The sequence below is a fragment of the Lepus europaeus genome, chromosome X (assembly GCF_033115175.1).
Source record: "Lepus europaeus isolate LE1 chromosome X, mLepTim1.pri, whole genome shotgun sequence".
Classification (NCBI taxonomy): domain Eukaryota; kingdom Metazoa; phylum Chordata; class Mammalia; order Lagomorpha; family Leporidae; genus Lepus; species Lepus europaeus.
Genome location: NC_084850.1, coordinates 134,921,948 through 134,945,167, shown reverse-complemented (window position 1 = coordinate 134,945,167; position 23,220 = coordinate 134,921,948).

The following is a 23,220-nucleotide window of genomic DNA, read 5'->3' as shown; positions in this document are numbered from 1 at the left end:
CGGCCCTGGGGACGGGACAGGGACGACCGTGGGCGCGGGCGGGTCGTTCTAGATGTTTCCTGGGACCCCGGGGAACGCCCCCACCTGGCCACGCCCCCATCCCGGCCCCGCCCCCAACCCCGGCCCCGCCCCCGGCTCACCCGTGCCGGCCACGCGCGCTCCACGTTCTCCCGGGGGATCCCGCGCCAGGTCCTCGTCACTCAGCTGCTGCTCCCGGGGCTGTGGGGGGCGCCGACTGTATACACTCACTCCATCTAGTGGGCGCCGACTGTATACGCTCACTCTATCTAGTGGGCGCCTTCTGTATACGCTCACCCCGTTTTGCGGGCGCCGACTGTACACACTCACTCCATCTAGTGGGCGCCGACTGTATACACTCACTCCATCTAGTGGGCGCCGACTGTATACATTCACCCTGTCTGGCGGGCTCTGACTGTATACGCTCACTCTTATCTAGGGGGCGCCGACCGTATACACTTGCCCTATCTACTGGGCGCCAACTGTATACGCTCGCCCTGTCTCGTGGGTGCCAACTGCATGCACTCGCTCTGTCTACTGGGCGCGGGCTGTATATGCTCACTCTATCTAGAGGGCACCGACTGTATACACTCGCCCTATCTAGTGGGCGCCGACTGTATACATTCACCCTGTCTGGCGGGCTCTGACTGTATACGCTCACTCTTATCTAGTGGGCGCTGACCGTATACACTCACCCTATGTAGTGGGCGCCAACTGTATACACTCGCCCTGTCTCGTGGGTGCCGACTGCATGCACTCGCTCTGTCTACTGGGCGCGGGCTGTATATGCTCACTCTATCTAGAGGGCACCGACTGTATACACTCGCCCTATCTAGTGGGCGCCAACTGTATACACTCTATCTGGTGGGCGCTGACTGTATACAGTGGCCCTGTCTAGTGGGCGCCGACTGTATACAGCCAGCCAAGCCCGCCCCAGAAAAGATGGAGTCTGCTTAGTATGCGCTGACTGTATACAGTCATCCCTGCCGCCCCCACCCTGAGGGTTGCGCCAAGGCTTTTGTATCTAGTAGGCGCTGACTGCATGCGTTCTGTGAAACCTGTATCTAGCAGGCGCCGGCTGTATACGCTCGCCCTGTCTCGTGGGCGCCGGCTGTGTACGCTCGCTTACCTAGTGGGTGCCAACTGTATACAGCTGGCCAAGCCGGCCCCAGACAGGATGGGGTCTACTTAGTTTGCGCCGACTGTATCAGTCATCCGAGCCCCCACCGCCCGGGTGAACATTAATGGTGAACGAGAGGAGCATTGGCCGGCGCTATTCTGTTTGCTGGGTATACAGTCGTCCACAAGACACTTGTTGACCTCATCACCCGTTGGTAGGACATAGACAAAAACCAAAATATAAAAAAAAACACACAGCAATCTTTATATGTAAAGATAAGTCATATGAAGAAAATGTAATTGGGATTATTATTGGATTATTGGATTATTATGATTATCGGATTATTGGATTATTTTTGGGATTATTATGATTATTGGATTATTGGATTATTTTTGGGATTATTATTATCGGATTATTTTTGGGATTATTATGATTATCGGATTATTGGATTATTTTTGGGATTATTATGATTATCGGATTACTGGTTTATTTTTGGGATTATGATTATCGGATTATTGGATTATTTTTGGGATTATTATGATTATCGGATTATTGGTTTATTTTTGGGATTATTATGATTATCGGATTATTGGATTATTTTTGGGATTGTTATGATCAAATTGACACTCTAGTGTATCAACCTCTTTTTTTTTTTTATCACGCTTCTATAAAAAAAAAATTGGACTGTCGATGTCGTTAGCTCGTTGCCGCTCTCCTCACCGCCATTTCTCTTTGCGCGCGCCCATTCCAGCACAACCTGTCTCCCCCCGGGGACCGGTGTTCAAGGTTTCTCTGATCCTCTATCTCCTACGATTTGGCCTCTGCAATATTTGATGCCAGCGACCGAAGAGCCATGTCGGTTGTCACGTGAACCGCGGTGGGGCCTCAAGTGCTTCTGTTCCAGACCCCTTGTTTTACTTAACAATGGCTCCAGGCCGGCGCCGCGGCTCAACAGGCTGATCCTCCGCCTTGCGGCGCCGGCACACCGGGTTCTAGTCCCGGTCGGGGCACCGATCCTGTCCCGGTTGCCCCTCTTCCAGGCCAGCTCTCTGCTGTGGCCAGGGAGTGCAGTGGAGGATGGCCCAAGTGCTTGGGCCCTGCACCCCATGGGAGACCAGGAGAAGCACCTGGCTCCTGGCTTCGGATCAGCGCGGTGCGCCGGCCGCAGCGGCCACTGGAGGGTGAACCAACGGCAAAAGGAAGACCTTTCTCTCTGTCTCTCTCTCTCACTGTCTATCTCTGCTGTGGCCCGGGAGGTGGCCATCTTGGGAGTCAGAGAGTGGCCATCTTGGGAGTGAGATGGCGGCCATCTTGGGTGTGAGACGGAGGCCATCTTGGGAGTGAGATGGCGGCCATCTTGGAGGGTGAACCAATGGCAAAGGAAGACCTTTCTCTCTCTCTCTCTCTCACTGTCCACTCTGCCTGTCAAAAAAACAAAACAAAACAAAACAAAAAAACCCACAATGGCTCCCAAACATAGTGATGCTGGCACGGTCATTGTATCTGTGTTGTATTTAATCTGATCTGTTATAATCGGTCACTTTTCTTCCTAGTGGTGTTACTGTCTTCCTGTGCATAATTTACAGCTTCAATATGGCCATCAGGAAGTCTGTGGATGCCAACATGGGCTTGGGGAGGACAGGGTACTAGACTGTGGCGTCCGGACGTCTTCCACCGGGGAACAGGTTTGGGGTGGATTAGCCTGTGCGTTTGTGGGATGGTGAGCGGCATCCCCGGGCTCTAACCCTCGGAGTACCAGTAATGTGTGTGTGTGAACACACATAGAACACAAACACACACACAAACACACACACACAAACACAGACACACACAAACACACACACACAAACAAACACACACACAAACACACACAGACACACACACACAAACACACAAACACACACACACAAACACACACAGACACACACAAACACAAACACACAAACACATACACACTAACACACACACAAACACACACAAACACACACACAAACACACACACATAGACACACACAAACACACACACACAAACACACACACAAACACACACACAAACACAAACACACACTCCCTTCTGGTTGTCATGACGACGTCTCTAGACATGACCAAACATATCCAGATTGGAGACGTAGAAAGCCGCCGCGGTGGAAGCCCCCGGGGCAGAGAGAAGGACCGAGCGTGGACGTTTCCCTCGGTTGGTAACACTGGACGGTCCTGCTCTAATCTCGAACGATGTCTCGAATCTTTTGGGGAAGAGATTAATTGAATGATGATGTCATTCATTTAAAAAAAATAAGACCAGGAGGTTGGTGTGAGCGAGAAGCAGCCGAATTCTGAAATTTTGCTCAGAATTCAAATATTGAGAGCGTTGAGTAGTTGATTGGAAAGCACCGTACTGCGCTGTGTCTGTCGGCTCACAGAACAGCGCCCGCGCTCGGCCACCAGAGGGCACACGGACACCGAGTTGTCGATGGAGACGGAGTTTTAGTTAGAACTGTGCTGAGGGTGGAGGTAGAAACGTGCCAGGGGATTCCAATACAATCCCATCAAGGTGGCATGTACCAATGCCATCTCACTAGCCCAAGATATCAATTTCAGTTCACAACCGATGGCTCTGATAGGTCTAAGAGTCAAAGGGATCACACAAACCAGACAAGTGTCTGCTAATACTAACTGATAGAATCAAAAAGGGAGAGAAAGATCCAACATGGGAAGTGGGATACACAGCAGACTCATAGGATGGCAGATGTCCTACACAGCACTCTGGCCTCAGAATCAGCCCTTAAGGCATTCGGATCTGGCTGAAGAGCCCATGAGAGTATTGTAGGCATGGAAAGCCAAGATACCATGGGGAAAAAAAAAGACCTAAATGAAAGATCTCTGTGAGTGAGATCCCAGTGGAAAGAACGGGGCCATCAAAGAAGGAGGTACCTTTCTCTGAAGGGAGGAGAGAACTTCCACTTTGACTATGACCCTACCGGAATAAGATCAAAGTCAGCGAACCCTAAAGGCTTCCATAGCCCTGGCAACTCATGACTAGAGCCTAGGGAGATTACTGACGCCATGAACAGGAGTGTCAAATTGTTAAGTCAGCAACAGGTGTCACTGTGTACTTACATCCCATGTGAGATCTGTCCTTAATGTGTTGTCTAATGTACAGTGATGCTATAACTAGCACTGAAACAGTATTTTTACACTTTGTGTTTCTGTGTGGGTACAAACTGATGAGATCTTTACTAATTATATACTGAATCGATCTTCTGTATATAAAGATAATTGGAAATGAAAAAAAATGGTGTTAAATTGGAAATGGCATAGAAAATTAATTTTTTAAAAAATATTATGTAGGATCGCTGTCTTTAATGTGCTGTACACTGTTATTTAATGCTATAACTAGTACTCCAACGGTAGTTTTTTCACTTTGTGTTGCTATATGGGGGCAAACTGTTGAAATCGTTACCTAATTTATACTAAACTGATCTTCTGTATATAAAGAGAATTGAAAATGAATCTTGATGTGATTGGAAGGGGAGAGGGAGCGGGAAAGGGGAGGGTTGTGGGTGGGAGGGAAGTTATGGGGGAGGGGGGAAGCCATTGTAACCCATAAGCTGTACACTGGAAATTTATATTCATTAAATAAAAGTTTAATAAAAAAAAAACAAAAAACAACAAAACAAGACAGCGCCCGCGCTCGGCCACCAGAGGGCACACGGACACCGAGTTGTCGATGGAGACGGACTTGTAGTCAGAACTGTGTGATCCTGGGTCATGCGCTCTAGGGACCTGCCAATCATTTCATGTAGGTAAGCGTAACTGCACAGCTGATATTCAATAATGTAGGCCGGCGCCGTGGCTCACTAGGCTAATCCTCCGCCTCGCGGCGCCGGCACACCGGGTTCTAGTCCCAGTCGGGGCACCGATCCTGTCCCGGTTGCCCCTCTTCCAGGCCAGCTCTCTGCTGTGGCCAGGGAGTGCAGTGGAGGATGGCCCAAGTGCTTGGGCCCTGCACCCCATGGGAGACCAGGAGAAGCACCTGGCTCCTGGCTTCAGATCAGCGAGATGCACTGGCCGCAGCGGCCATTGGAGGGTGAACCAACGGCAAAAAGGAAGACCTTTCTCTCTGTCTCTCTCTGCTGTCTGTAACTCTACCTCTCAAATAAATAAATAAAATCTGTAAAAAAAAATAATTTTGTCTAGCTGACAATGGATATACCATATGACCCAGCTATCCCACTCCTGGGAATTTACCCAAACCAAAAAAAAAAAAAAAAAAAAAAAGATTGAAGACAGGGAATAAGACAGGAAGGAGAAGCAAAGGAGGGAACATGGATGGGAGGGTGGCTAGGGTGGGAAGTTATCACTGTGTTCCTAAATCTGTATATATGAACAATGAACATTGTATACCTTAACTAAAATTAAAAAAAAAAAAATCATTTGGTCTAGTCCTGTTAAAGCAACCACAGGTTGGACACAAAATGTAATACATCTGTAGTGGGGATAATTATAAGTTGATAATTTTATATAAGTTTATTTCAGAGGCAGAAAGACACACATATACAGTGTGGGGGGTGGGGAGGCACAGAGAAAGAGAAATACTGTCTTCTGCTGGCTCATTCCCCCAAAGACCCACAACAGTCAGGGCTGGGGTCAGGGCCAAGTCAGGAATGCAATCCGGGGCTCTCACGTGGGTAGAAGAAATGCAACCCTCTTATCTAGCAGGAAGCTGGAGGCAGAAGTCAGAGCTAGGACTCAAACCCAGGAACTCCAGTATGGGATGTGAGTGTCTTAACTACTAGACGAAACGCATGCTCCATTAAAAAAAAAAATATTTGTTTGGGGCCGATGACATGGTTAAGCCTCTGTCTGTGGCACCAGCGTTTCACATGGGCGCCGGTTCGAGTCCCGGCCGCTCCACTTCCAGTCCAGCTCTCTGCTGACGGCCTGGGAAGGCGGTAGGAGATGGCCCGAGTGCTTGGTCTCCCTGCACCCACATGGGAGACCAGGAGAAGCTCCTGGCTCCTGGCTTCGGATCGGCCCAGCTCCAGCCATGTTGGCCATTTGGATTCTAAGAATTAGGGTTTAGGGGCCGGCATGGGAGACCAGGAAGGAGCACCTGGCTCCTGGCTTCGGATCGGCGCGGCGCTGGCCGTAGCGGCCATTTGGGGGGTGAACCAATGGAAGGAAGACCTCTCTCTCTCTCTCTCTCTCTCTCTCTGTCTCTCTCTCACTGTCTATAACTCCACCTGTAAAATTAAAAAAAAGAATAATTGGGGAGTAGCGATGTTCTCTATTTATTTTAATATTGCTTGTGAATGCACGAACACTGTGATCGATAGTGCGTGAACACGGATTTAATATTTGTCATTTTTGTGTCTCTCAAGTAGAAGAGAGTTCTCATTTGGGATGGTAGGGGGGAGAGGGAAAGAGAAAATTCACTAAAATTAATGGGCAATACCTTTACCTTAGACCTATGTCAGTTTCCCTGTTGCCGTAATTTGCAATTTGTTGTTTTGTTGGGATAGTAACTTAGGGCAATCAATAGTGTTTGTTGAACGAATGCGCACCATCAACACACATTCGATTGGCCCGTCGTTGGAGACTCATCTACCTCCATGAGTTCACTATGGACATGTGTTTGGCCTGAGGGGCTCACAGACAAGATTTCTGTATGTGAATTTATAATTTTGGATAATTCTGTTTTGCTTCTCATGTTTTACCTTGAACGATTGTAGAGTGATTTTCTCGTGTTACACGAACGGCACAAAGTTGCATCCATTGCACCTGCGTTGATGGACCTTCCTCCTTTCTCAAGACCTGTATTTTCCTCCTATTTGCTAATTTTCTGTCCTTGTGGACATTCTGACCCTTAGATCTTCTCATTTTTGCACTGTAATGTCAGCATCACCACCTAACACTTTAATGTCGCTTGGTTGTCACATTTTTTTTAGAACCATAATTCACTAGATACAGGCGTCTTCGATGTCTACATGCAACCGATGGCTTCGCCGGGAGAGGCAGATAAATTTAGATTCTGTTGGGGTATATGTGAGTACTATCCTGGGAGGGAAAATGTGTAGAAAAAAAAACCAACTTGGATTTTTTCCGGATTTTGAGAGCTTTGTAAGTTCAGCTTTGGGGGAACTATATATTTTTATAACACTGAAGTTCCTTGAAGGTAGAGGTCTGCCATATGTTTCTGCTGGTAACTGGTGTGAGGAAAGGGAAATTCGTGGCTTCAGAATTCGGAGCAGGACCCAAGGCTCATAATGGCCTCATGGAGAACAGGCAGGTAGCTGATCCTTTCGGGGCTTTTTATTGTATTTTGAATGATTGTTCTAATCTTAATAAATAATTTCTGGTAGATGAAGGAGATTACACCGGACCCTTCTCATGGCAGCAGCTTCCAACGCTGACGCCAGAAGAGACTCCAATCATATGATATCTTTTCAAAAAAAAAAAAAACAACAATTTTTTCTAGAAACTTAATTTAGTTCAAATCATTACATGAATACTCATTTTCAGTAGACGTCCTCCACTTCTGAATCTCTCTCACTTTTCCCGAGTGACAACGTTCACAAATAAAATAACTTTCCCACACTAACACTGGATGATTTAAATATATATGCATATATATTTAAATATATATTTTTATATATTTAAATATATATGCATATAAAAATATATATTAAATATATATGCATATATATTAATATATTATAATATATAATTATAATTATAATATATAATTATATATAATTATATTATAATTATATATAATTATATATTTATATATTTTTATATATATTTATAATATATTATATATATTTATATATAATATATATAATATATATTTATATATATTTATATATATAATTATATATAATTATAATTATATATAATTATAAATTAATATATATTATTAATATATAATATATATTAAATATATATATGCATATATTTATATATATATATATATAAAATGAAATGATTTGTTGTGAGCTAATATTTTTTTTTCCTGGCTTAATAAGAATGAGCGAATCGCCCTACACCCAGGTCTTTGGGAAACAAGATGTCAAGGAGAGGTTTACCGGTTGTAAAGTCTCTTCTCTTCTCTTGGGGGCAGAATTGACGCTGCGGTGCCGCAGGTGCATCCATCACTGTGGGATGTTCCCCCGCCCCAAATCAGAGTCGCTTGGGATCGAGCCCCACTTCTTCCACTTCCGATTCGGCTATTGTGTTACCTCGACAGGCGGCAGGTGATGGTTCAAGCCGCCCTATCATCCGCGAGGGAGACCCGGGTGAAGTTCCAGGCTCTTGGCTTTGTCCTGGCACAGCCCAGGCTGTCGCCGTTCTACGAGGAGTGAACCAGAAGATGGACCATCTCCCCCTCCCCCAACCTCTGTTATTCTACCTTTTGAATAAATAAACCTCAAAAAGTTATTGTAAAATAAAATTTTTTTGTTAACATGGAGTACTTGTACATTTTATATGGGGTACAATGCAGTATTTAAACACATACACAGAGTAAACTGATCATACCTGGGTATTAGCCTTCCCATTACCTTTTCACGTTAAGGATCAGGGAAATTATAGCATTTTCATATTATAGACAAGGAAAGTAGGGAAATTATAGCATTTTCATATTATAGACAAGGAAAAGTACAGCTCCAAGTCCTTCAAGTTTGACTAACAAGCGGGAGAACCTTCCGAGTGTGTACAGGACACAGGTCAGACGTCTGTGGGCTGATATCCTACGGAAAACAAGGAAGAAAGGAAAGAGAAATGTTCATGTTTTTGACCAGAGGAAGAGTGGATCTTCTTTTCCTTACATGGTTATTTTTTTTTTATTATTTTTTAAAATTTTTTTATTTATTTATTTATTTATTTATTTATTTTTGACAGGCAGAGTGGACAGTGAGAGAGAGAGACAGAGAGAAAGGTCTTCCTTTTGCCGTTGGTTCACCCCCCAAGATGGCCACCGTCTCACTCCCAAGATGGCCACCCTCTCACTCCCAAGATGGCCGCCACCTCACTCCCAAGATGGCCACTCTCTCACTCCCAAGATGGCCACTCTCTCACTCCCAAGATGGCCACCTCCTGGGCCACAGCAGAGATAGACAGTGAGAGAGAGAGAGAGACAGAGAGAAAGGTCTTCCTTTGCCGTTGGTTCACCCCCCAAGATGGCCACCGTCTCACTCCCAAGATGGCCACTCTCTCACTCCCAAGATGGCCACCTCCTGGGCCACAGCAGAGATAGACAGTGAGAGAGAGACAGAGAGAAAGGTCTTCCTTTGCCGTTGGTTCACCCTCCAATAACATGTACTATTTGTACATCGTTATGAGGTCCGGGGTATTATGGAACAGCATACACCAATCCTATGAGGCCATTAGCCTTTGCTTGGATCACACCACATCGTGTGGATTGGAGTCACCCCGCTGTGTCGCGGGACAACAGAAGCTGTGGCCTCCATTGGATTTTGCTTTGGTACCGATGATCCGATCTCCCATCATCCTCCCTTTTCCCACACTCCACAGCCTCTAGCCATCATTATGTTAAGGTTTTTTTTTTTTTCCACTTCACTTCCACATATGAGAGAGAACATGCAGTTTTTGTCTTTCCCCGCATCTGGCTCATCTCACGTAACATAATGCTCTCCAGGTCCATCCGTGTTGCTGCAAACGTCAGGATTTTAAGTATGTTTTGAAGGAAAAGAATAAAATGCAAGCATAGTTTCATTATGGCATTGATAGACGTTAGAACTGGAAGGGAAATTTAAAGGATTTTGGGAAAGAATCAAGTGAGAAGAGAGTTGTTACCGCAATATCTCGCAATCTAGAGTTTGGTAAAAACGAATATTTCTTATTGGATTAAAGGAATTTAAATTCTGCTTTTAAATGCTGGCTGTCACAGATAATGCAACCTATTACATACTTGATAAAAAATTATTTAAAAGGATCTAAATATTCCAGAGGACGGTATCAGATCACTTTGTGCAATTTCCTTCTATAGCACTGTTAGAATTTTCTGATAAGTGATGGAACTATTCTATTATGTGTGCTATCCAATATGGTGGCCACCTACTACATGTGGCTACTGAGCTATCCAATATGGTGGCCACCTACTACATGTGGCTACTGAGCTATCCAATATGGTGGCCACCTACTACATGTGGCTACTGAGCTATCCAATATGGTGGCCACCTACTACATGTGGCTACTGAGCTATCCAATATGGTGGCTATCCAATATGGCTACTGAGCTATCCAATATGGTGGCTATCCAATATGGCTACTGAGCTATCCAATATGGTGGCTATCCAATATGGCTACTGAGCTATCCAGTATGGTGGCCACCTACTACATGTGGCTACTGAGCTATCCAATATGGTGGCCACCTACTACATGTGGCTACTGAGCTATCCAATATGGTGGCCACCTACTACATGTGGCTACTGAGCCATCCAATATGGTGGCCACCTACTACATGTGGCTACTGAGCTATCCAATATGGTGGCCACCTACTACATGTGGCTACTGAGCTATCCAGTATGGTGGCCACCTACTACATGTGGCTACTGAGCTATCCAATATGGTGGCCACCTACTACATGTGGCTACTGAGCTATCCAGTATGGTGGCCACCTACTACATGTGGCTACTGAGCTATCCAATATGGTGGCTATCCAATATGGCTACTGAGCTATCCAATATGGTGGCCACCTACTACATGTGGCTACTGAGCTATCCAGTATGGTGGCCACCTACTACATGTGGCTACTGAGCTATCCAGTATGGTGGCCACCTACTACATGTGGCTACTGAGCTATCCAGTATGGTGGCCACCTACTACATGTGGCTACTGAGCTATCCAATATGGTGGCTATCCAATATGGCTCAGTAGGTGAGCCTGGTCTCCCATGGGGTGCAGGGCCCAAGCACTTGGGCCATCCTCCACTGCCTTCCCGGGTCACAGCAGAGAGCTGGCCTGGAAGAGGGGCAACCGGGACAGGATCGGTGCCCCGACCGGGACTAGAACCCGGTGTGCCGGCGCCGCTAGGCGGAGGATTAGCCTGTTGAGCCACGGCGCCGGCCAGTTACCAGTTTTAAAAGCCAGGGACTGGGATAAGGGTGTTTAGCCTGGTACTTATGATGACCGGATCCCACATCTGAGTACCTGGGTTGCGGTCATGGCTCTGGCTCCTGACCCCAGGCCCTGGGAGGCAGCAGGTGATCGATGAAGTAATTGGGTTCGGTGCCACTCATGTTGGAGACTGAATTATGTTTCTGGCTCATGGCTCTAGATCCAGCTCATCTTGGCTGTCGCAGGAATTTAGGGAGTGAAGTAGATGTGATCTCTCTCCCTTCCTTTCTGTCTCTATCTCTGTTTCTATCTCTTTGCCTCTCAAAAAAAAATTAAAAGCCAGTGAGTGATTTTCCATACTCTTATCCCTCTGCTGTAGTGATTATTCTGCTAATCTGTGTTGCTCATACAGTGTGAGTTGAGAATAATTTTTATGGGCATTACATCGCTGGGAGTTGGAGGCTGTTTGTCACAGCAGCAGAACCTAGCTCAGCCTTACCAACGAGCGTTCGTTTCCACATCTTCTTTGAGATGATTCAAAGATGAAATCATTATAAAACTGCTTTTCCTTTGTAAGAGAAGCTCTTAGGATTACCTGTGTTCACAATATTTATATGCGTGATATTTATAACAAGTATTGAAAAACCATGAACACGTTCTATTCACCCAAATGATCGCTTATCCATCAAATCTTCGATAATTCTTCAGTATTACAAAGTTCAAGCTTATTTCTTTTTTTTATTTTTTTTTTTATTTTATTTATTTATTTTTTTGACAGGCAGAGTGGACAGTGAGAGAGAGACAGAGAGAAAGGTCTTCCTTTTGCCGTTGGTTCACCCTCCAATGGCCGCCGTGGTAGGCGCTCTGCGGCCGGCGCACCGCGCTGATCCGATGGCAGGAGCCAGGTGTTTCTCCTGGTCTCCCATGGGGTGCAGAGCCCAAGCACTTGGGCCATCCTCCACTGCACTCCCTGGCCACAGCAGAGAGCTGGCCTGGAAGAGGGGCAACCGGGACAGGATCGGTGCCCCGACCAGGACTAGAACCCGGTGTGCCGGCGCCGCAAGGCGGAGGATTAGCCTGTTGAGCCGCGGCGCCGGCCCAGCTTATTTCTCTTTGAGGCAAATATTGTGTTTTACAGTGTACTAATGGGTAAAGCGCACAGTTGTTGAAACTTCAGTTGGCTAGAAGCGTAGAAATGAAAATAGTTCAAAACCTCATCAGAGCCACGGATTGCATCCATTTGGTCCAAATTTCTCAATTTATATTATTCTAGGATTCTGAAAGACAGTGGGAACAAATGAAGTGGTGAAAATTACATAAATATGAGTTTTCATTCATTGACAATGAGGACCGACGACACCTGCGCGTTGCTGTTCGCATACCCACAGTTGCAAAGAACAGCACTTAGCAACAAATCTCCAAATTCTACAAATAAGCAAATGAGGTTTTTTTTAAAAAAAGATTTATTTATTTATTTATTTCAAAGTCAGAGCTACAGAGAGAGAGAGACAGAGACATATCTTCCATCTGCTGGTTCACTCCCCAAATGGACCCATGACCGGGGGCTGAGGCAGTACAAACCCAGAAGGCAGGAGCTCCACCTGGGTGCCCACGTGGGTGGCAAGGGTCCAAGTACACGGGCCACCATCTACTGTGTTCCCAGGTGCATCAGCAGGTAACAGGATTGGAAGCAGAGCAGCCAGGACTTGAACTGGCACTGGGGTATGGGATGCCAGCGTTGCAGGTAGCGGCTTAACGCACGGCACCGTAACACCAGCCCCAGTTCTTACCAATTTTAAACACCATAATATATTATTATTCAATTTTAATTCATAGTTTGTCTATTCAATCACCAAATAGAATATTTATTTAACTTCTGAATCTCATTTATTGATAAATCACAAACGTTTCTTAAATGATTAATTTAAATAAAATCAAATGCCTAGATTGCGCTTCAATGGCAAAAAGTAAAATTTGTCTTTATGAATTATATCTTAAATTTTGTTAAATTATTTAACAGTATAACGATATTAAATAAAGCATACGTGCATATTTTTTTCTTAAAACAAGTTCTTTACCCCTACCAGGAAAAACTTATGATTTAAAAAAAGTCCTACAAAAAAATTTCCCACAAAAGTTTGCACAATTCTCAATTATTACTTTTTTTTCTGAAAAAGGCTTACAAGTAAGATTGCAAACGGTTTCAAGAAAGCATTATTATATACATATTATATATATATATATTATATATATATATAATATATTCCTAGAGTTGAAAATTCTCCTAAATCAGTTACTATACACCATCAATCTCTACCAATAATTAAAGAACCATTTGTTGGTAAACAAATCACTTTTATATGCCTTCCCATTTTATTTTCCTCTACAATTACTCATGTTTTTTATAGACAAGAAAAAAAAGGTTAGAGATCTTACTATGTTTTGTGCTCCTATAACACAATATCTGAGACTGGGTAAATTTAGAATGAACAGAAATTTCTTATTTTTCTAAAGGCTGGGACGTTCGAGACTGAGGGGTTCACATCTGTCGATGGCCTTTGCACTGCATCATCCCATGACAGAAGCCAGAAAGGCAAGAAAGTGAAAACGAGCAGGACAGAGAAGAAGGGGACTAAACAAATCTTTTAATCAGGAGCCACTCTCAAGGTAACTAACCCAACTCTCAACTCCTTAGGACTGAATCCTCATGACATAATCACTCTGTTAAAGGGCCCACCACCCAATATTTTAGCTCTGGCAATTAAGCTCCCAGCATGTGAACTTTGGGACACACGGTGAAAGCGTAGCAAGAGTTAGAGAGACACTTGCCTAAAGCCTCTGATGAGGAATCCAGGATGGAACTTCCGTAAACTACAAAGTTTCCACATACCAGGATCAGGAATAAGTATACCTAAAAGAATTAAAAAAGGATGTAAACTGTATGGGAAAGACGAAAGGAACCAAACATGTCTTGTCTGGAGAGAACTAAAGAAAAAACCTAACATTATAGAATGCAGGATGACTGATACATTCTAGTGTTAGCACACATGAATTAAGGTTGTGTTCAATTTGACGTAATCCCAATTGTTAATTTTGGCTTTGACCGCCTTTGCCTCTGGGTTTTTTTTTTTTTTTCCAAGAAGTCTTTGCCTGTGCCTATATCTTGCAGCGTTTCTTGGATGTTCTCTAATAATTTGATGGTGCCGGGTTGTAGATTTAGATCTTTAAGCCATGTTGAGTGGATTTTTGTGTAAGGTGTGAGGTAGGGATCTCACTTCATGCTTCTGCACGTGGAAATCCAGTTTTCCCAGCACCATTTGTTGAATAGACTGTCCTTGCTCCAGGAATTGGTTTTAGATCCTTGATCAAATATAAGTTGGCTGTAGATGTTTGGATTGATTTCTGGTGTTTCTATTCTGTTCCATTGGTCTAGCCACCTGTTTCTGTACCAGTACCATGCTGTTTTGATTATAACTGCACTGTAATATGTTTTGAAATCAGGTATTGTGATGCCTCCGGCTTTGTTTTTGTTGTACAAGATTGCTTTGCCTATTCAAGGTCTCCTGTGGCTCCATATGAATTTCAGCATCATTGAGAAGATTCTGTACAGCAAAAGAAACCGTCAGGAAAGTGAAGAGGCAACCGACAGAATGGGAAACATATTTGCAAACTATGCAACGGATAAAGGTTTAATAATCAGAATCTACAAAGAGATCAAGAAACTCCACAATAACAAAACAGATAACCCACTTAAGAGATGGGCCAAGGACCTCAATAGACATTTTTCGAAAGAGGAAATCCAAATGGCCAACTGACACATGGAAAAATGTTCAGGATCCCTAGCCATCAGGGAAATGCAGATCAAAACCACAATGAGGTTCCACCTCACCCCGGTGAGAATGGCTCACATTCAGAAATCTACCAACAGCAGATGCTGGCGAGGATGTGGGGAAAAAGGGACACTCACCCACTGTTGGTGGGAATGCAAACTGGTAAAGCCACTATGGAAGTCAGTCTGGAGATTCCTCAGAAACCTGAACATAACCCTACCATACAACCCAGCCATCCCACTCCTTGGAATTTACCCAAAGGAAATTAAATTGGCAAATAAAAGAGCTGTCTGCACCTCAATGTTTATTGAAGCTCAATTCACAATAGCTAAGGCATGGAATCAACCTAAATGCCCATCAACAGAAGACTGGATAAAGAAATTATGGGATATATACTCTATAGAATACTATACAGCAGTAAAAAAAAAAACAATGAAATCCAGTCATTTGCAACAAAATGGAGGAATCTGGAAAACATCATGCTGAGTGAAATAAGCCAGTCCCAAAGGGACAAATATCATATGTTCTCCCTGATCGGTGACAACTCACTGAGCAACTAAAAAGGAAACCTGTTGAAGTGAAATGGACACTGTGAGAACCAATGACCTGATCAGCCCTTGTCCTGTTGAAGAACAACTTACTATTTTATTCCTTTTAGTATGTTTTTGTTCTACTTAATACCATTGGCTGAACTCTTCAATTAAACACACAATTATTCTTAGGTGTTTAAAATTAACTGAAAAATGATCCCTGTTAAATATAAGAGTGGGAATAAGAGAGGGGGGGGAGATGTACAGTTCAGCACATGCTCACTCGGACTTGCCCCAAATGGTAGAGCTAGAAACATGCCAGGGGATTCCAATTCAATCCCATAAGGTGGCATGTACCAATGCCAGATCAATTTCTGTTCACAATTGATCATAATGATAGGATTAAGAGTCAAAGGGATCACATTAACAAGACTAGTGTCTGCTAATACTAACTGATAGAATTAAAAATGAGAGAATGATCCAACATGGGAAGCGGGATACACAGCAGACTCATAGAATGGCAGATGTCCTAAACAGCACTCTGTCCTCAGAATCAGCCCTTAAGGCATTCAGATCCGGCTGAAGAGCCCATGAGAGTATTGTAGGCATGGAAAGCCAAGACACTCTGCCAAAAAAAAAAAAAAAAAGACCAAAATGAAAGATCTCTGCGAGTGAGATCCCAGCAGAAAGAATGGGCCATCAAAGGAGGAGGTACCTTTCTCTGAAGGGAGGAGAGAACTTCCACTTTGACTATGGCCTTTTTTTATTTAATAAATGTGAATTTACAAAGTGCAACTTTTGTATTGTTGTGGCTTCCCCCCCCCCCACAACCTCCCTCCCTCCCACGGCCCTCCCCTCTCCCACTCTCTCTCCCATCACGGTCCTTCATCCAGTTTCATTTTCAATTACCTTCATATACAGAAGATCAACTTAGTATATACTAAGCAAGGATTTCAACAGGCTGCACTCACACAACCGCACAAGGTATAGGGTATTGTACGACTAGTAGTGTTGTCTTTAAGTTTCATAGTAAAACACATTAAGGACAGAGGTCCTACGTGGGGAGCATGCGCCCAGTGACTCCCGTTGTTGATTTAACAATTGGCACTCTTATTTATGACATCAGCAATCACCCGAGACTCTTGCTATGAGCTGTCTAGGCTATGGAAGCCCCTTGAGTTCACCAAATCTGAACTTGTTTTTGACTATGGCCTTGTCTAAGTAAGATTGGAGTTGGTGACCTCAAAAGGCTTCCATAGCTTTGGCAACTCATGGCAAGAGCCTTGGGTGATTACTGAGGTCATAAACAAGAGTGTGAATTGTTAAATCAACAACAGGAGTCACTGTGCACTTACTCCCCATGTAGGATCTCTGTCCTTAATGTGTTGTATTATGTGAATTAACGGTATAACTAGTACTCAAACAGTACTTTATACTTTGTGTTTCTGTGTGGGTGCAAACTGTTGAAATCTTTACTTAGTATATACTATATTGATCTTCTGTATATAAAGATAATTGAAAATGAATCATGATGGGAATAGGATGGGAGAGGGAGCAGTAGATGGGATGGTTGTGGGTGGGAGGGAGGTTATGGGGGGGGAAAAAGCCACTGAATCCAAAAGCTGTACTTTGGAAATTTATATTTATTAAATAAAAGTTAAAGTGATCAGTTTAAGTTCATAATTGATCAAAAAATAGGATTAAGTGTCAAAGGGATCACATAAATAAGACCAATGTCTGCAAATAATAATTGATAGAATTAAAAGGAGAGAATGATGCTACATGGGAAGCAGGATATACAGCAGACTCATAGAATGGCAAATGTCCTCAACAGCACTCTGGCCTCAGAATCAGCCCTTAAGGCATTTGGACCTGGCTGAAAAGCCCATGAGTGTTTCATAGGCATGGAACGCCAAGACACTGTGGTTAAAAAAATGACCTAAATCAAAGATCTCTGTGAGTGAAATCACCTCTATTATAAATACTGAGAAACTATGACTTGGAGACAGAAAGAAAAAAAGTAAACAAGAGTAATTGCATGGAGTTGAACATCAGCCTTTGTCCTGGAGGTAAAGATGAGATGACATTAATAAACTCTCCCCAGTATAAAGCCCTTCTTATGGAGAAAACTGGAAATTTGAACTCATAGCTGAGCTATGTTGGGAAGCAGTAAGCATGACCAGGTATCACAGACATGAACAGGGGACTGGGAAAAGGGTGGCTTGGGATAATATATTCAATGGGTCCCCGCTATCTTGTCTGGCCTTTTAATGAACCAATCCAACAGAATATATAGCACTTCTTACTTTTGGGACATCTGGAAAATTCCAAGAGGCCTCCGATTCTTCAATTATAAGCCAATGATGGTTGTCAGCGAATTTGAACCAGCTTCGGCACTAGAAAGTTTTGTCCTCAACCATGACACTGGAAATAAAGCAGGCTGATGAGAACAGAATCAGAAAGTGGAAAGGAAGAGATAGATGAGAGAGTAAAGGGAGAGAATTCGTGTATAATACTCCTGTTCTTCAGAACAAGATGTTGATGAAAAAGGAAACATTTTTTTTTTTGACAGGCAGAGTAGACAGTGAGAGAGAGACAGAGAGAAAGGTCTTCCTTTGCTGTTGGTTCACCCTCCAAGATGGCCACCGTCTCAATCGCAAGATGGCCGCCACCTCACTCCCAAGATGGCCACCCTCTCACTCCCAAGATGGCCACCTCCAGGGACACAGCAGAGATAGACAGTGAGAGAGAGAGACAGAGAGAAAGGTCTTCCTTTTTGCCGTTGGTTCACCCTCCAATGGCCGCCATGGTAGACGCGCTGCGGCCGGCGCACCGCGCTGTTCTGATGGCAGGAGCCAGGTGCTTCTCCTGGTCTCCCATGGGGTGCAGGACCCAAGGACTTGGGCCATCCTCAATGCACTCCCTGGCCACAGCAGAGAGCTGGCCTGGAAGAGAGGCAACCAGGACAGAATCCGGAGCCCTGACCGGGACTAGAACCAGGTGTGCCAGCGCCACAAGGCGGAGGATTAGCCTAGTGAGCTGTGGTGCCGGCTTGGACGCATTCTTTAGAGAAAGGTGAGGAAAGCAGACCAGAGAGATCCTGAGGTAGATAATTCTTCGGCTGCTACCTCGGTCCTGATTGTATAATTAGACAGAATGTCTGCCATCAGCATTTGATACGCGATTTGGGTAAATCATTTAAGCTTCAGGATCCTTAGTTTTTAGATCCATAAAATTTGAAGACGGTATTACTTGCTTGGTCTGTTTCATGGCTCTATGGTTTGAATGTGTGTGTGTCCCTCCAATATTCATGTTGGAACTCACGCCCCATTACAGTGACGGTAAGATGTGGAGCCCTTGGGGAAGTGACTATGTCATGAGGGCTCCTCCTTTGTGAATGGGATGAATCCCTTTATAAAAGAGGATTCAGAGAGCCACCTGACTGTTCTCTCTTTCCTGCCTTGTCAGGATACAGCACTCAACCTCTTTGGAAGACACCATCTTGAAAGCAGAGAGCATCCCCTTACCAGATACCACATCCATCAGCACCTTGATCTTAGACGTTCCAACCTTCCGAGCTGTGAGAAGTAAGTATCTATAATTTGTAAGTTATCCAATCTATGATATTTTGTTACAGCAGCACAAATAGACTGAGATGATACATGAGTCCTTGGCTATCTGTCCGTTCTAGAGAGTGAGTAATTCATTAAAGATGGTAGGATGTTGCTTGGGGACAAGATTGACATGGTCCTGAGAACATGAAATGAATGTGTCTCTTATTGACATTTATCTAGGGAAAAAACCACACACAGATGCACCATCACACTCAGGGGACATGCAAAGTTAAAGCCAGGTGTAAAGTCACAATAGGACAATGTAATAAAGCTCGATGTATAAGCTCTACCCGTGACACTTCGAAAGCACCCTGAAAGTCATTGTCTAAAGCTAATGCATGTAAATCTTTTTCCTTGAATTTTTCACAAGTAGGGTGGTATATGGCTGCAAGAAGTAACTGAAACATAGCAAGAAAAAGACACATTTTCTTCCTCCACTTTACTATCCGAACTAATTGGGTCAAGAATGTGCTACGATATGTTACAGATCTCTGTGCCAGACCGAGATTGGTCAACTGAGTTTTCAAAGAATTTAGATATATAGATTGTGTGTGTGAGCGCCTACATTTTTTCTACTCTTTTCTTCTTAATATCCTGTCTACCTATGAAGTAATGCATCTCTTTTGCATTGACCCCCCCCCCTTTTTTTTTTAATTAACAAAGACACCTGAAAGCACCTACCCAGCTTAGGGTTGAACTGAATTTCTATGAAATAAATGTATTGCTTTAAATGCTAATCATGCTAAAAGTAATTAAAAACTGTATCTTAAGCGAGTTTAAAAGCATCATTTTTGGAGGATGTTCCTAAAAAGGCATTTTGAACATAGATGGGAATGTATAAAATATTTGTAACAGTTACTCAGTATTACTCAACATTTAATTTCATGTTTGTTATTGTACCACAAGGATAGTGTCATTGTTGGATTAAATTGTTGGATGTTTGTTAATACACTTAAAACTGTTAACCAGCCGGCGCCGTGGCTCAACAGGCTAATCCTCCGCCTTGCGGCGCCGGCACACCGGGTTCTAGTCCCGGTCGGGGCACCGATCCTGTCCCGGTTGCCCCTCTTCCAGGCCAGCTCTCTGCTGTGGCCAGGGAGTGCAGTGGAGGATGGCCCAAGTGTTTGGGCCCTGCACCCCATGGGAGACCAGGAGAAGCACCTGGCTCCTGCCATCGGAACAGCACGGTGCGCAGGCCGCAGCGCGCTACCGCGGCGGCCATTGGAGGGTGAACCAACGTCAAAAAGGAAGACCTTTCTCTCTGTCTCCCTCTACTGTCCACTCTGCCTGTCAAAAAAAAAAAACTGTTAACCAGTGAATAACACCTGTAGTATTTTTTATTATAGATTATATTTTATTTCAATAAACTTTGATATTTAGACCAAAAAAAAAAAAAAAGCCAGGTGTAGACGTGCATCAGAAATGTGAACTTTCAGAGTTCCCACATGCCAGTGCAATCACAGGAACCTTGCTATACAGGGAGACTGAGCAGGGAAGTGAGTGCGATTTAGGTAACAGAAACTTGTTAGCACTGAACCTATTTGGAGAAAGTCTTTCAACACATGATTGTTACGCTTGACCATAGCGTTTCCAAAACATCTCAAACATTTTTAAATGATCATTTTTTAAAAAAAAAATAAAACAGAATATAATAAAAAAAAAAATCCAAGGGCATCCTACTTTGCAAAGATAAGAACTGCCTGGGAAATCTTTCAAGGTGAGGTGAGAAAAAATCTACTGTGTGTGTGTGTATAAGTGTGTGTGTATATATACATGCACACTACTGGACTCCAGCACTTTTTTTCTCTGCTTCGGTTGACTCTGTCGCAGATCATCAAATTTAAGCAATTTGTTCCGATTCCATGCTCACTTGCCAAATTCCTGCCAATTGTTTGTTTTTGGCATGAAGCTTCCCTGTGAGGACAGAATTCCCTAATCTGCCCGAGCCAGCCCTCCAGTGGGATTTGGCTTTATGTGGAAATTACTGACAGTGGTATTTGGCTTTATGTGTCCGTTTCAATACACAGGGGTGATGTGAGTCTTCCCTTGAGATGGATCTGATTTCAGTATAGAGAATAAAAACCCCCCTTCTAACCCTTGGACAGAGGTGAACTCGTCGGCTTCAGTGACGCTGTAGGGAACCTTGTAGTGACCCACGGTCTTCTCTGATGACTTCTGACCTTGGCCAGCACCTACGATGATCAACTAGCCCAGATAGGACTGCGACTTAGAGCGGTTCCTAAAACACAAGGTACTCGGTAATAACACCAAGACAGTCTCGGGCAAAACCCGGATGAACTGTTCACCCCGCAGGATGTCTACACTTGAGCTTCAGCAGGGATTCTGACACAAGGATCACAAAGGGGTAGTGATGTGAAGGGCGTAAGGGGAAAGGAAACCCTTATTTACACAGATAGGCACACAGAACACGGTCACTAGCAGCTGCACGGGCAAAGGAGCGAGTTCCTGTGCCCTACAGATTCCCAAGAAGATCAATCAATTGAGCCGCTAATAACGTATCTGCCTAAGCATCGATGCAAAGAATTGGTAATGCAACTCAACATACTGAGGCTGTGGCAGGTCTACAAGAATTCATGGTCAATCTCCAAGTCAGTTTCATGACCCAATGGTCCCCTTAGTAATCTCAACCTTCAGGGCCACCAGAAATCGATTTCTGTAGCCACTGCCAAAGGGTACTCTCATTCGGTGGTATGCGTAGGTTGTTTCACCCTTTTATAGTTTTATTCCAGGGCTACTTGGTCGTCCTTTTACTCATGGGTTGAGGCCGTTGTGAGAGAGCTCATTGTAACCCTGGAGCAAGCTCTCCACTAAGAATCTCATTGTATAGGTTGTAGATCCTTCTCTGTCTCTAATCCACTTTTTGGGTGGTGGTAGTGATGGCTACAAGCAAGATAGTCATTGATCATGATTCAAAGTTAAGTCAGAGGGAAATTTCTTTTAACAAATAAATGTTTATGTCTGCTTCCTTTCAAGCCCAAGTGGTATAGTAACAATTTGCTGCAGACAGTTGTTTCACAGGCAAAATTATTCAAAGATAATTTTACATTGAGAAAAAAATGTGTATATCCTAAGTGCTCTATATCATCTGATGACTGAAAAAATGTATGCAAACTTATAAATAACAACGACTCAAGAGATAGTCAAGATAGAAGACATTTTCATGGCTGGTCATACATATAACAATCAGTTCTGTATATATAACATTAACAAATTCAAGAATAAAAATCACGATTATCTCAATAGATGCAGAGAAAGCATTGGATAAGATACATCGTTTCATGATAAAAACCATAAGCAAATCGAGTATAGAAGGAACATCCCTCAACACGATCAAGGCAATATATGACAAACCCACAGCCAGCATCATATTGAATGGGGAAAAGTTGGAAGCGTTTCCACTGAGATCCAGAACCAGACAAGGTTGCACACTTCCACCATTGATATTCAATATAGTCCTGGAAGTTTTAGCCAGAGCCATTAGGCAAGAAAAATAAATCGAAGGGATACAAATCGGAAAGGGGCATGCCAAATTATCCCTATTTGCAGATGGCATGAGTCTATATATATAGGAGAACCAAAAGACTCCGCTAAGAGACTATTGGAACCCATAAGAATTTGGTGGTAAAGCTGCAGGACATAAAATGAAACATGAAAACCAATAGCCTTGTATACACAGACAATACCATGGCCGAGAAATAACTTGTTAGATCAGTCCCATTCATAATAGCTACAAAAAATTTTAAATAGCTTGGAATAAATTTAAACAAGGGGGCCGGTGCCGCGGCTCACTAGGCTAATCCTCCACCTTGCGGCGCCGGCACACTGGGTTCTAGTCCCGGTCGGGGCACTGGATTCTGTCCCGGTTGCCCCTCTTCCAGGCCAGCTCTCTGCTGTGGCCAGGGAGTGCAGTGGAGGATGGCCCAAGTGCTTGGGCCCTGCACCCGCATGGGAGACCAGGAGAAGCACCTGGCTCCTGGCTTCAGATCAGCGTGGTGGGCCGGCTGCAGC